The following is a 15,156-nucleotide window of genomic DNA, read 5'->3' as shown; positions in this document are numbered from 1 at the left end:
TATTTGGATCATATACTCTTCCTTCTATAAAATGGAGTTAGTGATATTTATCTACATACATATTTCTCTTTCAATGAAGAATGATATATTTAACTCTCGCTATGTTGTACATTCAACTTAACTGTTATACTACTCACTTGTATTATGATACTTACCATTGACTAGGCAATCTCGTTAGTACGTATTATACAAGCACAGAATGAAAAGTCACTCCTCACTTGGCTTTTGCAATCAAAGACAGCACTGACTGGGTCCTAGAACTGGTCTTACCTTTCTTTCTTTGTCCACTGTCTTTGTGTGCGTGTTTCCCAATGCTCTTTGTCTCTATTATTTTTCTTATCCTCCCAGTAACCACATCATTCATCCTGTAAGCATAAAAATCACATTAGCCTTAGACGGTGGACCTATAAAGTAGCTAAAAACTTTCTGCTTGCTGTCTGTGCTGTGCAGCTCATGTACAGAGAAGAAATACAGCAAGTCCCTTTAACTTCCAATTATTCTTGAATCACTGAATTACATTTCAGTAGGTTAGACGTCATTCACGCACAATCTGAAGATTTACATTAGACTTAAGTAGAGAAAGAGATGGGCAACCAGTACAGCTTGTGACGTACTGAAGCTGGAAAAAAGCTATAGTTTTTCTTCTTCCTAAATTCGCAAAATAATTACCCTTATTTTTGACAGAAACTGAGTGAACACATTGAATTAAACATATCCAGTATATGTTCTGTTTTACTAAAGCAGTTTATAGTAAGATCTATATACTTCAGATCTAGTATATATCTTTTAGCCATTTTACACAGAATACAAATGGTCAATATGAAGCCTTTTAACAAATACCAATTAGCACTAGGAGGTTTTCCTTCATGTTGGCACCCTTAAACTACTAACAGAAGACAGCTATTTTCCTGTGCCCACAGTTCTACACTGAAGCTTAATTCTGTTCTGCCTAAAGCAGATTTGACAATGACAATTGTCATTTACACATTTATTGCTTAGTTTTGAGTTGAATTACAATTACTTTCTTTCAATGTCAAAGTGACTGTGCTGGATCTACTAAGTATTGACAGCTGGTGACAAAAACAGAAAAAATGTACAGAAGAATGGGATGTGGAAATTCAGGGTTTTTGTTTTTTTTTTTTTTTGCAGCTTTGCAATAACAGTGAAAAGGAACAGAAAAAGAGCAAGCAGGCACTCACTCTGTGATGCTAATTACCTGTGAAAATTATTAATTTTTCTGGAGTCTTACTTTCATTGGTGTTTATAGTTGAAAAGATTATCTTGTGTACAAAGTGCATATTCATAGGAAAATACATTCTATTTTCCTTCAACTAAAGAAGTCAGCCACAGAGAGCTTTCCTAACAGAAAGTAAATCAGTAACTTGGTTCTTAGAATATGGAAGATAGACTTCCCATCTTAGCTGAGAATAAGGGCATTCTATTTTTGATAGTGATAAGGACATAAAAGACAGAGGTCTTTAGAGTTACTCTTGTGTTATAAAAAGACCAACAGCCTTAGTAGAGGTAGACAGCTTATATTTGCAATTGCTGTCATATTGCTTTAGCTACCTTCTCTTGTTTACAGGTAATTACTAAGAATTGCATGCAGTGTCCATTGGACACCAATGTAGGTGACATTACCTGGATTTCTAGTCTGTAATTCAAACAAAGTACGATTTCCTGAGCCAACCATCATCTTACAGTGTCTCACAGTGGTCAGGAAAGAAACATTGCTGATAGCTTTAATGCGATCTGTGTTAACAGTCATATATCAGTATACCTTCCAGATAGATATTTCTATTTAGTCTTATCCCAGGAACTTCAACTTTATACAAACCTACTCACTGTCCCAGGTCATGTTTTTCTATTAAATATTTTTTTCTTATCCAGATCAAAGCATACTCTAGTTAAAATAGGAGGAAATTTTCATATTTTCCTGTACATCAATTTATGTGTCAAGCACAACACAAAATGCAGTCTTAAGAAAGACTATCTCCCACATGGAATGCTTAAAAATAAAATGTTTTTCCAACAGAACCTGCCAGAACCCTGCTGATCTATCAAGCTTAGGAAAATACTGGACATCAGCTGCCTCTTATAGAAATTCTTCTGTAGTCTGTGGTAAAAAAAGTTGTCTCCCTTAGTTCTATTTATAAGCAAAGGAATCTTTTTATTTATTTTTAATTTCCTAATTATTCTATATTTTCTATCATCCTCAGAGAACTTCCCCTTTCAGCCTCAGTTGGGTTGCTGTTTTCCTCGGAGAGCTGAAATCTTTATGCTCCTTTTGGTATTCTGTTGGCAACTTCTCTGCCCTATCCCACCTCCAAGCATTATTGGTGTTTTCCCCCCACCCCTGTACCTCTTATTACGCTCTCATTACATAATTTCATCCTTTTGTTACGTGCTTTAGAGACAAAGTTTTCCAATGGAGGCAAGATCACTACATGAAGCCCAGTATTCTGCTTGTACTACAACCTGTGGCTAATCTTCAGCACTACTTTTACTGATTACAGCGTGCTGCTGATCCACGCATTGCATTGAATAAAAGCTGTTTTTCTGTTTGCTTTCAGCCTGATTGTTTCTGTGGAAAGGCAAAAAGGTTTCCAGAAACCAGGGATTAAAAACACGTCTAGCATTTTTTCTAAATAAAATGAAATACCACAGCTTTCTAAAAATGTATGAAGAAGCAGAAAACCTAAGTGTTACCAGCACTGGTCTAACAGCCAGACACCTTCTGTTCTTTCTGTGTTCAGGGATATGCTTCCTACTTTGCTACCTCTTCTAGAAAATATCTGCATATGCTCCATTTGAAGTAATGGAACAAAAGAAGTATTCTCATGGTTGATTTTCATGTTACAAAGCCTCAACTGCCAAAGCACCGTAACATCAAACTGCCTGAATTCCCGTGCCACCAGTAAATGAAGCTTAAGAGTACCTCAGCATCATGTGAACTTACCCACCCTGTTTAACTACAGCACTTTTTTGAGAAAGAAAAGGCAATTTCTTAAAACCCCAGGCACCCTTCAGTCACCCTACCAGCTCTTTATTTTAACTCCTCCATGGTACAATTCATTTTTATAACTATTTCATTACTGAATCAAAAATGTTATTTACAGTGCAATCTCAAAGCACAGCACAAACACTAAGTATTGCCATTACTGCAGGATGGCAGCAAAGCTCATACATACAAGATCATCTAATTTTGTCTTTGCAAAATGGTGTGATTTGGTTTTTTCTTTTCATTTTTCATTGCTGAGCACAAAGTAGCCCAAATGTCAAAAAGCAAATGGAACAACAAAGGAGAACAAAAAAGAACAGAGTCTGGTTTGAGGGTTATAGTCATACTTCAACAGTTTCTTCTGAAATTATGATCTCAAGAAACCACACACACACACACACACAAAAAAAAAAAAAAAAGAAAAAAAAAATTGAATTAGCACAAACCTTGCAATTATAGCCATTAAATAAAAATAATTAGTGGAATTAAAATTATACATCACAAAGCCTGTTCTTCCACCATGAGCTTTTATTATTTTTTCCAAGAAATTCAAGTAAATTTTTGTTTGAGAGTCCACTTAATGTTACCTTTTTAGCCTTTTTCTGTTAGCATTGAACAACTACACATGGACTTGACAATGACCACACATGAATTTTCAGAATTTCTTTTCTATGGAAATTATAATTTTTATTGTTACTTTTTCAACTCTGGTTTGCAATGCAAACAAATACATGGTGTACTGCTCAGAGAAGAGGGACGGGTGGAGTATTTACAGAGATTGTGAAAGAGCACTAAACTAGAACTGGCAGAGAACTGCTTCTAAGCAGAATGAGAGACACATGAACAGTTGAGTCATATACTTCTTTCATTCAGCAATGCAGAGTTAACAGAAATGGGACTGCTTTATCTGGGAAATAAAAGGAATGTTTTAAAACTATATTTTAAAATATTATTACATTTAAATTTCAAAAAAAGCAATTAAGACTCAAACTGAAATGATAAGTGTAGCCATAAATATACCGATACCATTCCAGCAGCAAACTTTAAAAATGCAGATTAGCATAAAAAAAGAAACAGACAGAAAAAAAAAAGACTCCATAATGTGTTCAGGTCCAACTCTTAGACATTATATTTAAAAGTTTAACCCTTGAAGTTTACTGTGAATTTTCCCTCTTTTAGGTCAGCCAGGAGATAACTTCTCAGCCAAATTATACAAATTGTTTCTTTCTATGGACATGATCATTTCTAAGAGACTGAAATTGTTCTGAGCCAGCCCTTTTGCCTGCAATTCAGTAACAGCAGGCAACGGGCACAGATTGTCCCTGTAAAAGATTTACTGTGGGTCTAGAAAGAGAATAACAATCTGTAGTGTCATAATATGTTTGGCAGATTCTCATTGTTACAGGCTATGCTCATTCCTAGGAGAGAAATGAAGCAAGTGCAAAGGAGCATGACTATATTTTGCAGTACTAAACAAATGATTGAGATATCAAATCACTGTCAAACACTTCTACTTTTTCACCTTCTGTGAGCATCCCTACACAGCCTTCAAAGACCATGAAATTCTCAAAAACATCAAACTCTATCTAGACTTAAAATTTATTCTTTGGCTCACTTGAAATTTTACCTTTCAAACTCAAGAGAAACTGAATGTATGTGTACATACATTTCTTTGCTGTTTGTTTTTAAATGAAATGTTAGGAAGCAAGTACCAGCATTTATTGAAAATTAAGGATTTTCTCTAAAAAGAATGCCACTGGGACTTTAACAGAAACAGGAATCCTTTCAGATAAATCCCACTGAAAGTTTAAGACCACATATTTCAAACTTTAAAAAAAAATCAAAGGAAGCAGCCAGAACTCTGATTTTGTGCAAACGTTTAGGCAATTAGCACAGCGTAGCCCATTGGAGTAAAGCAATAAACAGGAAAATACAATTCCTGATTTCTGCTATAGAATCCATTACTCAGGCAGGTAATTGTGGCTCCCTCCACCTCTGCCACTCATTATCTACCTTGCTGATTAAGGCTGAGATCATCTGCACAAGAACTGCCTTTCATCAGATATATATATAATATCCAGCACAACAAGGTGACAGTAACTAGCAGAATTGAGAGGAGGACTTCTGGTGGAAATAAACCTTCAATAATACAGCAAAAATATATAAAGAATAACAATTTCTCCATCTCTTCATTTACCCAGGAATTAAATATGTAAATAAAGATAAAAAATGTCTTCTTACCATACGAGTACAGATATATGTATATTGTACTACAGCTCTACAGTAATTATCCTCTGAGAGTGAATTTCATGTACAATAATAATAAAATATCCAATCTTGTGACTGACAATTACTTGTTGTAACTACCTTTTTTCAAAATAATTTCACATCTATATATGACTGACTATATTAATGACTATATAATATTTTCCAGTGAAAAATTTATCCAGTCATTTCACTCATTATCTAATCAATTGTTAAAATAAATTATTCATGAAGAGAATTAGTATCTCTGACCATTGGAAGAAAGAAGACACACAACGACCTCAAATAATTAGGAGCTACAATTACAAATATGAAGGAAATAGGAAATTGTGTGACTGCACTTTGACTGCAAAGTCTCACAAGAATTAAGCTGTTCATAAAAAAAGTCTGCATTTAATTTCCTCACTGTGATGATGCCATGAATATTTACAGGACTGTAACATTTTATTCTTTACAGTCTATTTCTAATTCCAGTACACCTTTAACCCAGTGAAACACATCAATAACCAGAGATAATTTTTACTTTACCAGTCAGAGTCCAAACAAAACAGCCAGCCAGCTCTTCTGGAGCCTGCTCTGGGAAAAGCTACTCTGAGTGCATGGGCAGAAATTCATGTGATTCATCACTTAAATACATGATCAACTTCTCTGAACATAAAATAGCTATGCATGCCACTGGTGAAGCAACACATATGAAATATAATCTTACTACCTTTTCTGGTGGCTGTGTTTACCAATTGTAAGTCCTCAATTATCTCATTTTTCTCTTTCTGAATGTTATACTTCAAGTACATTCCTTGATTTCCAGTTGCTTGAATTTCTGCTACTTTGGAAATACTCAAACGTGCAAAGATGCATGTTTGCCCTTTTTGTTAAATAAGAAATTGAAAATGTTTTTTTCTGTAGTCAGGTAATGTTTATATAAAATTGCTTTTTGTATTTTCTTTTTAGACTCCATGAAACTGCTTCATGTCTGCTTTCTGCACACTGCTCAACAGATCAAAGCTCAGCTTCCATATTTGGAAGCTTCTGATGCTTTTGACTTATTTCCTGGAGAAGCAGTAAACTTGGAGAACCACGTTCTTGTTCCTAATTATATAAGAATTTTACTGCAGGATGTGGCAAGAATATTTTCCTTACTGCAGAGGTAGTATGAATTTTATTCAGGATATGGTATGTAGATATGGCATCCTTGTTTAAATTACACATAAACACTTAAAAAAGGACTTCTAAAATGTAGGATAGATTGAAAACATGTTTTCATCCAAGATCTAACTTGCCCATAGAATATTAAGTAGGACTTTAACTTTTTATCGTTGTCTTTTATAAGTTGCTTTAGAAATGCTAGAAGAAAATGTACACATTTCTTTTTAATAATCAGTCTTGCATTTCACTGCTTTTGCCCTGTTAAAGAAATTACAGGAACACACGTGAGAAATTGTTAACACAAAAGTTAAACTAAAATTGTCATTGCTTGCATTGTTACAGCAGTGGTCACCAGCAGCAGGATTTCTGTATACTTGCTGTGACTCACTCAAAATCTACTGTGGAACAAGAGTTACTTGGCCTCCAACAAACAGCTCTACTTCATTTTCACTGTTAATTCTGCAAAAAGATGAGGCTCAGGTGAGTGGTGTGGGCTGCCAAAAGTCAAACGTTTTACTCAACATCTTTGTACATGATTGTCTTATTTTCAGATGCCTACCACTGAGACCCTAAAACCACCCTATTCCAACACTAATCAAAAGGCAAATTCTGCAGTGCTTGAATGTGATGATACAGGAAATGGGCTTTCTTGGGGCTTACCTCAAACAGCATGTTTACTAAAGGAAAACCCACATTGCTGGTTTATTCTGCCTTTTGCTAGCTGCATGAAATTGTAACTAAGCGTTTTTTTTCTTTTGCAAAGCTGCTTGAAATATTACAGTGCTGAAGTCATAACCCCTTTGTAGCTTGTGGGGCTGGACGGCAAACGCAAGCTTAAAATCTGCCAGTCCAAAGGTGCTGAACCATGAATGCCAATGAAAGCCTCTTGCTTTCTGAATGTCATCAGCATTAGAAGTTAATTTATGGACTCCTTTTCCTGAAGTACAGACACTTAATCTGAAATCACTGACAGGCTGGCAGTTTTAACATTGAGTTAGGTATCAAAATTCTTCTAGACAGAGAGGCGGGAGAGCAGCTTCCCTGATTGCCTGATCAATATTCCGCTTCAGCTGAGATACCTGCCACTGCTATTGTATCTCCTGAGTACATTCTGCTGCTTCTGCTTAATATTTAAAACGTGTACCTATCTAGTGCAAAACCAGATGCAGAAAGATATGAATACAGTTTTATTCACAAATTCTAAAGCATTTTAGACTGTCATATTTCTGAAAAGGTTGCCTTATTAGAAAAAAAAAAATAATGTAAAGAGAACTCAGATTTTCAGGTGTTTAGGGTTTTTGTTTTTCTCTCAATATCTTGGAAGACAGAAAAATGTACTGAAAGCCCACAGCTGAGTTTCTGAGGCTCAGGAGCAAATCAAGCTCTCATTTAGCTGGGTCTCTTCAGAGTAATTCCATTAAAGCTCCATTGAGGGACTGAACAGACAACAATTTAAATGCTGGCTTCCAGTTTTGACTAGGCCTTAACTTTAATTATTATTATTATTAGGCCTCCAGCTACCATTCTGTCTTGTGATCAGCTTAAGGTACAGTGCCATGTAATGTCACATAATGACTCTCCATTCTGAGAGCAGAAAACGCAGAATACTACTACTATAATCAAAAGAGAGATTTTACAGATGTTTTGCTTTTTTAGTGCAAAAACTTTGAAATAGGAAAGCTGTTTGACACATTCAGAATTTTTGGTTAGGTTCAAGTCCCTTTTCAGGATCAAGAAAAAGTAATAATGTTGGCATCTCTTTGCTGTTGTCCAAAAAATGATTCCCAGTGAATCATACTGAAAGAAACCAGACTGGGATTCCTAGAGGATGAGAGCTGAACAGGAAAATCAAACTGGGAGATGCCTATGTAATTTTGAAATAAATTATATGAGATATTAAGTTAGTATTAGAGTTGTGTACTGCTGTTAGAGCAAATAGGAAATCTATAGTTATGTCATCACTTTCTGCTGACACCAATGGCTCTACCTATGAGCAGTCTTCAGGAATGCAGGAAGCAAACAGAAAGAAGAATGGGAAAAATGAATGCAAAAGAGAAACATGACAAGCAACCGGCTGATGAGGTTAGGGCGGTCATCACAGCCATTAAGAAAAGCATATGAGGATAGCTTTGTCAAGAGGGCTAACCAATTCCAAAATGCATTTTTCTCACTCTGTCGCATGTCCAGCTAACAGATTTCAAAATGCTTTTTTTGCTACAAGTCCACCACATTTTCAAATTAATCAATATAAACTGGGGCTCCATTGTTTAGATTATTCAACTGCTGTAATAAGCATGCTCGATTGCCAGGGTCTGTGATTCCAGAGGCCAAATCAAAGACATGATATTAACTTCTTTCAAAGATGCAGCAACCAAGGCAGTAGAAGAATGCAAATAAATCAATTCTGCATGCTTAATCCCATCTCCCTTTCATGCATGCCTGGTAATGGAAAATGATTTTTTTCCACCCTGCCTTATCATTCTGAGGTATGAAAAAGAGATTTTGTCACAGTAATGAAGCACAGGAAAAGGGAGCTTGTTATAAACTGATTACAGTTTAGATTGAAGGGCAGTTTTTCATTAGCTTAGTTAGATTGGGCATAATCACTGGACTGGAGTAATTACCCCACAAGAAACTTCTGAATGAGAAGGTGAGTCCAATGCACAGTGCACAAAAATAAAAAGCAATGAACTAAGGTGTAAAAAAGAAAAACAGAAGATCTTCCAAGCTCCATCAATGAAAACAGTTGAACTTCTCATTAAGAAACTCAACAAAGAATCCTATTTGAGAAATCAAGAATTTGTTTAAATGTTGTTCTTCATGCAGTCAGCTATCCAACCTTTTTTTGTTCCATGATGTCCAGGATGATACACCTATCTTTTCACCTGCAATTACTCAAGCATTAGTGGCAGGAATACAAATCAGACTGCTTATTGTGTGACTCTGACTTACAGTCAGAAGCACATATATACCTGAACCCACCCTGAGTGCAACTTACTGTACTTACTTGCTTCCATAGGCATTAACCCATTGTAATCTGCACCAGCCTAAAGAAACTGTTACAGATCTTACCTCTTTTCTCAGGAAGATGCCAAACAAAATGCTTTCATTTCACACTCAGAAGCAAAACCTCAAAAAATTTGCTTACTCAAAAATTTTAGGGAATTCTTCTCTAAAGGACAAATTGTTCACAGAAGGAGAAGTAGTTCTCTATAAAATAAAGACTGTAATGATGGTATCATTAATTCTCTTACAATTCAATCTCTTCTATCTATGTATAAAGGGCCAACCCTCTCAACTACATTATTTTTTAGTGCCCAATTTATGAAATAATCCCAGAACATTAATGATGCCACAGGTAACAGTTGTAATATCTCAAGCAGTTTAAGGCACTGTTCTAACAATAGAGTACATTTTGTTTGAACTCCATTGCACTTTATTCTTCATCTTGCAATACTTGCTTTGGGGAACACTGAGCAATACAGGCACAGTTTCAGTTGCAACACTTCATAAATTCCTTTCTTCCATAACTTACCCTCTCTCCTGACTCTCCACTGGTTGCCCTTTACTCTTCCCTTGGTCTCCTTTCAGTACACACACCTTTGCTGCTGCAGCCTTCTTATTCACATACACCAAATGTGTTTCTCCACATCCTTTAGTAAATCTACCCATCTTCTCTTGTCGTTAATACTCCTAAGCTCCTTTTCAAGCATGGTCTCACTTGTACAGATATACACATGCACACACACAATTTTCCACTCATATTTAGAATGCAATTTCTTGCAGGCATGATCCACTGGTAGAAGTTGTTCAGTGGATATGTCATCTGAGAGGAGCCAGATCACAGAGGCTCTGAGGCTCGCTCAGTAACTGGTTCTTTATTCCCTTTCCCTCCTGCTCTCTGTCACAGCTTGAGTTTAAGCAGTCTCTAGAGCTTCACACAGCACAGTTTTGGTTCATTTGCCAGTGGCAGTGCTGCTACTACAGCACCTTGCATGAGTGACCTGATCTCAGACTGGGTCTCTGCAGATTAGGATGACACACACAGACAGCATTGGATGTAACAGCAGACTTCTGCGTTGAAGATCAGATGAGTAATGGCAAGACATTATCTATTCCACAGAAAGAATCAAATTTTCATATGCATTTTATCCTGGCTTATCATAAAAAGCTGAAACCTCAAACTGTAGTGGGGGTGAGTGCAGAACAGCTATAGGGAAGTTCTTAATTATGCCTTCTGCAATGAATGCCCCTACAACATCCTAAATATTCTTTCCTATGTCCTTCCTATCTCTCTCCCTCCCAGTCTTTTAATCCATCTCTATCTTACCACAAAATACACGGAGTTGCAATATATTGACATGCCCCAAAGTTACAGAGAGCAGATTTCTATCTATGCTGGGGTCATTTTAAGGTGAAACAGCCGATGTCACTTAGCAACTCTTAACTCCTGAAAGTTATGGAAAGAGGTTATATCCAATCCTGTGTTATTTACCTTCGGTTAGGCTGCAGTATGAATGCTTTAGGAAAGAAGTCTATGTGGGTACTAAATCAGACAACTTTGTGACTTGATGCAAATTTCCTTTTTTTTTTTTTCTTATTTTTTAAAGTATGCTTACAAAAGCAATTTCTTTCAACTTCTGCCCCAATATCTCCTTCAACTACACATCTATAACTTGTAAAAACCCAAACAAGTCACATTGTTCAAAAATCTATTTACTTGTTTTCTGAGAAGGGCATGAATTTTCACTGATAACAACACTTTTGTTCAATACTGTGCCCTTTATCTGACTAGTTAAGAGTTTTATAAACTTTAATTAAATCTGAAAGCACTCTTACAAATTAAAGAAGCAATGCTATATTCACTTTGGGTCACTTAAACTGAAGTGAGTGAAAGAATGGATCCTGTTCAAGCAAAATTTTGGGCCATCACTGTACAGCAAAGTAATTTCTATTAACTTTTGCTGTTATTGAGGACTAAATTGGATAGACTAGTACCCACTGCAAAGCTCATTCGTGTTTGTGTATTCCCATCTGTTTTCACTTGATTAACATCATAATATTTGTAAGGCAAAAAAACTGAACGAGTGCTGAAGAGGATATGTATCAGTAACAGACTGAGATCCTGTTTCTCATAAATATTAAACTTTGCATCAAAGTCTTTTCAAAAGACATCTTAAAATAGTTAATGCAAATGATCACTCTCTCTCTCTCTCTCTCTCTCTTCCTCCATTTTTCTTGAACAAAATTGAGAGCAAAAGCATTACCTATTCTATTGCAAGTTTGTATGACACAATCACTGTACTGATTGCCATGGACATCCTGCTTCTTCCTACTGCTACAAAATCAAGTTTTTAAAGGTTGCTGGAAGAATTTAACCCCAATAGATCCTGCCATCACACTTCGCTTTTACATGGTTTTTTTTTATTTCTACTGTGCACGACACTGTGAAACCAAAGGTCAGAGTCTTATTAAGACAGGTTACCAAAAGCTGGAAGGAAAGTGAATTCCTATCCCCATCACCGTTAGACGCAATGATCAGATTTGCCTCTCACTGTTCACTGTTCAAGTCTAACCTTGACCTGGAAACACAAAAAAACCTGGAACAAAAAAAGGAACTTTACTGCCTTCTTTATTCTCTACTGATGAAAAAGAAAGCCTTACCCTCTATTTCCAGCTCATAAATCTAATATCCATCACAAAGACTAATTTGAAAAACATAGGCCCTAAAATGTATCGCATTAAGCAGAACTACCCAGAGCCACGAGCAACATGCATGACACAACAGACTCAGCATCTACTTTAATATTACAAAGAAAAGGAAAAAGTTCTGAATTTGTGTATTGAGTTGTCTAGATTTGTAGAACTTGGCTCATTCAAATGTGAGGAACTGACATACAATTCTTTATGAGGTTTTTGCTTTGTTCCAGTATAATAAATACCATATAGTTCAGTCAAATGACCATCCACTACCATTCATAGCACTTATACCTGCACTAGGGAAGGCAAATCACATGGGTTTTCACCCTTCTTAAACAAGAGAAAGCTTAGAAAGTGCCAGGGAATAGATAAACCATGGCAAACAAGCAAACGGACAAAGGCAGAGTAGAAACATCCGTCTTCACATGGAAAAGGGGTGGGTTGGGAGCATGTGTGTAATATACAGAATGTCGCAGACAGAACCAGATTTTTGGTAAATCCACACAACCTGTTTCAAACAACGGAAAACAGTCAAGGAATATGTATTGGATGCAGAGAAAGAACACAGAATAGATGACACAGTAGAGGAAGACTTCAAGAAACTTAGCAGAGAGTGAGAGGAACTATTAGCTGGAGAGACAGCTTTCTTTGCCTAAGATCTTCTCATTCAGAGCCTCATACAATGCTTGCTCTGTAAATTTTGAGAAATCCAAACCATGCTTCAAGTGTAAGGAATAGGTGTCCATTAGAGGAAGAGAAATGGAAAAAAAAAAGAATAGTCAAGATAGAGTTGAGTGTCAGAAGAGATTGCACATTTTGCTTGTTCTCTCATTTCACTTGAAATAAATCAGCCTTTTTTTTTTTCTTCAGTTGTGTGATCTATGCTCATGGGGATGCAAAGATTGAATGCAAATGTGACAAAACTGAAGATGGATGTCTTCTATTTACACAATTACCATTCCAATTAAACAACGCTTATTGCCATTAGTATGACATCAGTTCTCTGAGATTAAGCAGATTCTTGATTAGGCATGTCCTGAACAAGTGCGATACACTGTGCAATTGTTTTAATATTATGCACCAGTAGATATTTTGAATTGCTCAATTAAACAATACTTGAATTCAAAATTAAAAGGTAAAGGAAGGAAAAAAAATTCCCCACAATGAACAAAAGAAAAGTTATTATAGCATGATGGCACTTCCTTTGGGGAAAAGGGCTTTGAAAAGCTTACCAGACTAAGATGTACACCTATGCAAGATTTACATTATGCAAAATAATGTCCTGACAGTGGCAGTACTGGCAAATAGCACGAACAAATCAATGCTAAACATGCTAATCTATTAAACATATTACTTAATACTTCCAACAGTTTTCAAGCATATAAGATTTTTTTTATGTTTTTTTAATCTCTGGACAAGAATAAGTCCATCATTCTATAACCATATTATGATATTATTATTACATCAGTGTGACGTTCCTTTCCCTCATTTTCATATGCTTTATTGTAATGTTTTCCTCATTTTCTCTGATACTGATTATTTTAATTTATAGTCAGAGCCAGAGCACTTGTAAAAATAAAAATATTTTTTGTTCCTTATTACAATACAGAAATTAAGCGTATTTGAATCCATCTCTGACAATCATCAGTTGAGGAAAATAGATCATTTTTACCTGATGCACTGATTATAGACTGGGTTTCATGAAACAGCAAGGAATGTAATGACCTTTCAACCATTCTTCATTGCAGAGAAATCATCAAGTTCTTTAGACTCCAGCAGAGCACTCATAAATAGTAATGCTTATTTAAGATAATTCAACATGCAATAAAAGAGACATAGAGAAGAATCCTCATTAGATTGAATGAACAGAAGGGAGTAAACTCATGCTGCGTATTTTTTCATTTCTAAATAATTATTTGACATAATCTGTATAAGAATTTGAGCTATCTTAGCTTTCTACTGCAATACAATGTGGATTACTATAGGATTGTAAATATTGGTCTTCTAAAACTGACACTCAGATTTATTTGGAGTAATCATCCTCTACCCATCCCCAACATGATTAAAGTTTCTTCAGTCTTCCAGCCATCCCCACCAACTTGGATGCTTAAGTTTGTGGATTATGCACCATTCCTTTTAGCAGCATGATGCTGTTTTTCAATACTGAACCAAACAAATTATTTGATATCTGATTATGATTCCATCAAAATGGATCTTTTTATTTCTCTGTCTCATCATAAGATAGATTTACAGATATAGATTTAATATTAAGAAATGTCTGATTACATTCATATAGACCTACCCAAATGATCTGTTGATCTATACTCTGTAGAATTAAAGTTCTCCATGCCATTCTCTCCTGCACTTCATGGCCCAAATTTTCTTCTACATTAGACTTCCCCTAGGATAACTACACAGACTTTGCTGGAAATATGCTGGTATAAATCATAGATAGAAAGAGAAGGACTCTAAAAGATATGGAAAAAAGAAATTGAAGTTCACAAAAACCTCAAAACATCCACTCATAACACGTCCACTCTAGCTCTGAATCCCAGCTCTTGAAACAGGATGTTTTCAATTCCTTTAATAACAAAAGAAAAGAATGCTGAATAAGCCTATTATCTTTTCTGTGTGCCTATTTTTGCTTTGATGTAAAATAAATAAAAAATGAACTGACAATTCTAAGATATGAAGACACCACATTGTTGTCATTCTGTGTTCTTACAAATCTGATTCACTCATGCCGTTTAAGCTGCTGAAGCCTTTGAAGTTGGAAAATACTACCACATGAACTTCTACCATTGGTAATTAAGACATAGTGTGGCAAATCAAAGGGGACGTGCTACCTAGTGTCTACAGTTCCTTCCTAAAAAAATGCAAGCTGAGAGTCATGATAATAAATCAATTGGTTCTGCCTTTCAGTAGGAAAAGACCTGTAACTTGTTATATTATAACTCAATCCCATCTTGTATCCAAGATCAATTCCTCTTTCTCTTCATTCTTTATTATCTTTGAAGTTCTTTTCCTTCAGATTAATTTTTCTT

The 15,156-nt window shown here is 35.7% G+C and overlaps 1 long non-coding RNA gene across 1 annotated transcript in view; it reads right to left on the bottom strand.

Annotated features, from left to right (window-relative positions):
- Positions 1 to 203: 203 nt before the first annotated feature.
- LOC128082668 (uncharacterized) overlaps positions 204 to 15,156 on the bottom strand; it is an 83,711-nt gene continuing 68,758 nt past the window's right edge. The window contains exon 3 of the long non-coding RNA XR_008207770.1: positions 204 to 365. This is a non-coding gene — a long non-coding RNA (uncharacterized LOC128082668). The remainder of the gene's footprint in view (positions 366 to 15,156) is intronic.

Source organism: Tympanuchus pallidicinctus, unplaced genomic scaffold (genome assembly GCF_026119805.1).
Source record: "Tympanuchus pallidicinctus isolate F22 unplaced genomic scaffold, pur_lepc_1.0 scaffold22, whole genome shotgun sequence".
NCBI lineage: Eukaryota > Metazoa > Chordata > Aves > Galliformes > Phasianidae > Tympanuchus > Tympanuchus pallidicinctus.
This window is presented reverse-complemented; position numbering and strand designations above follow the sequence as displayed.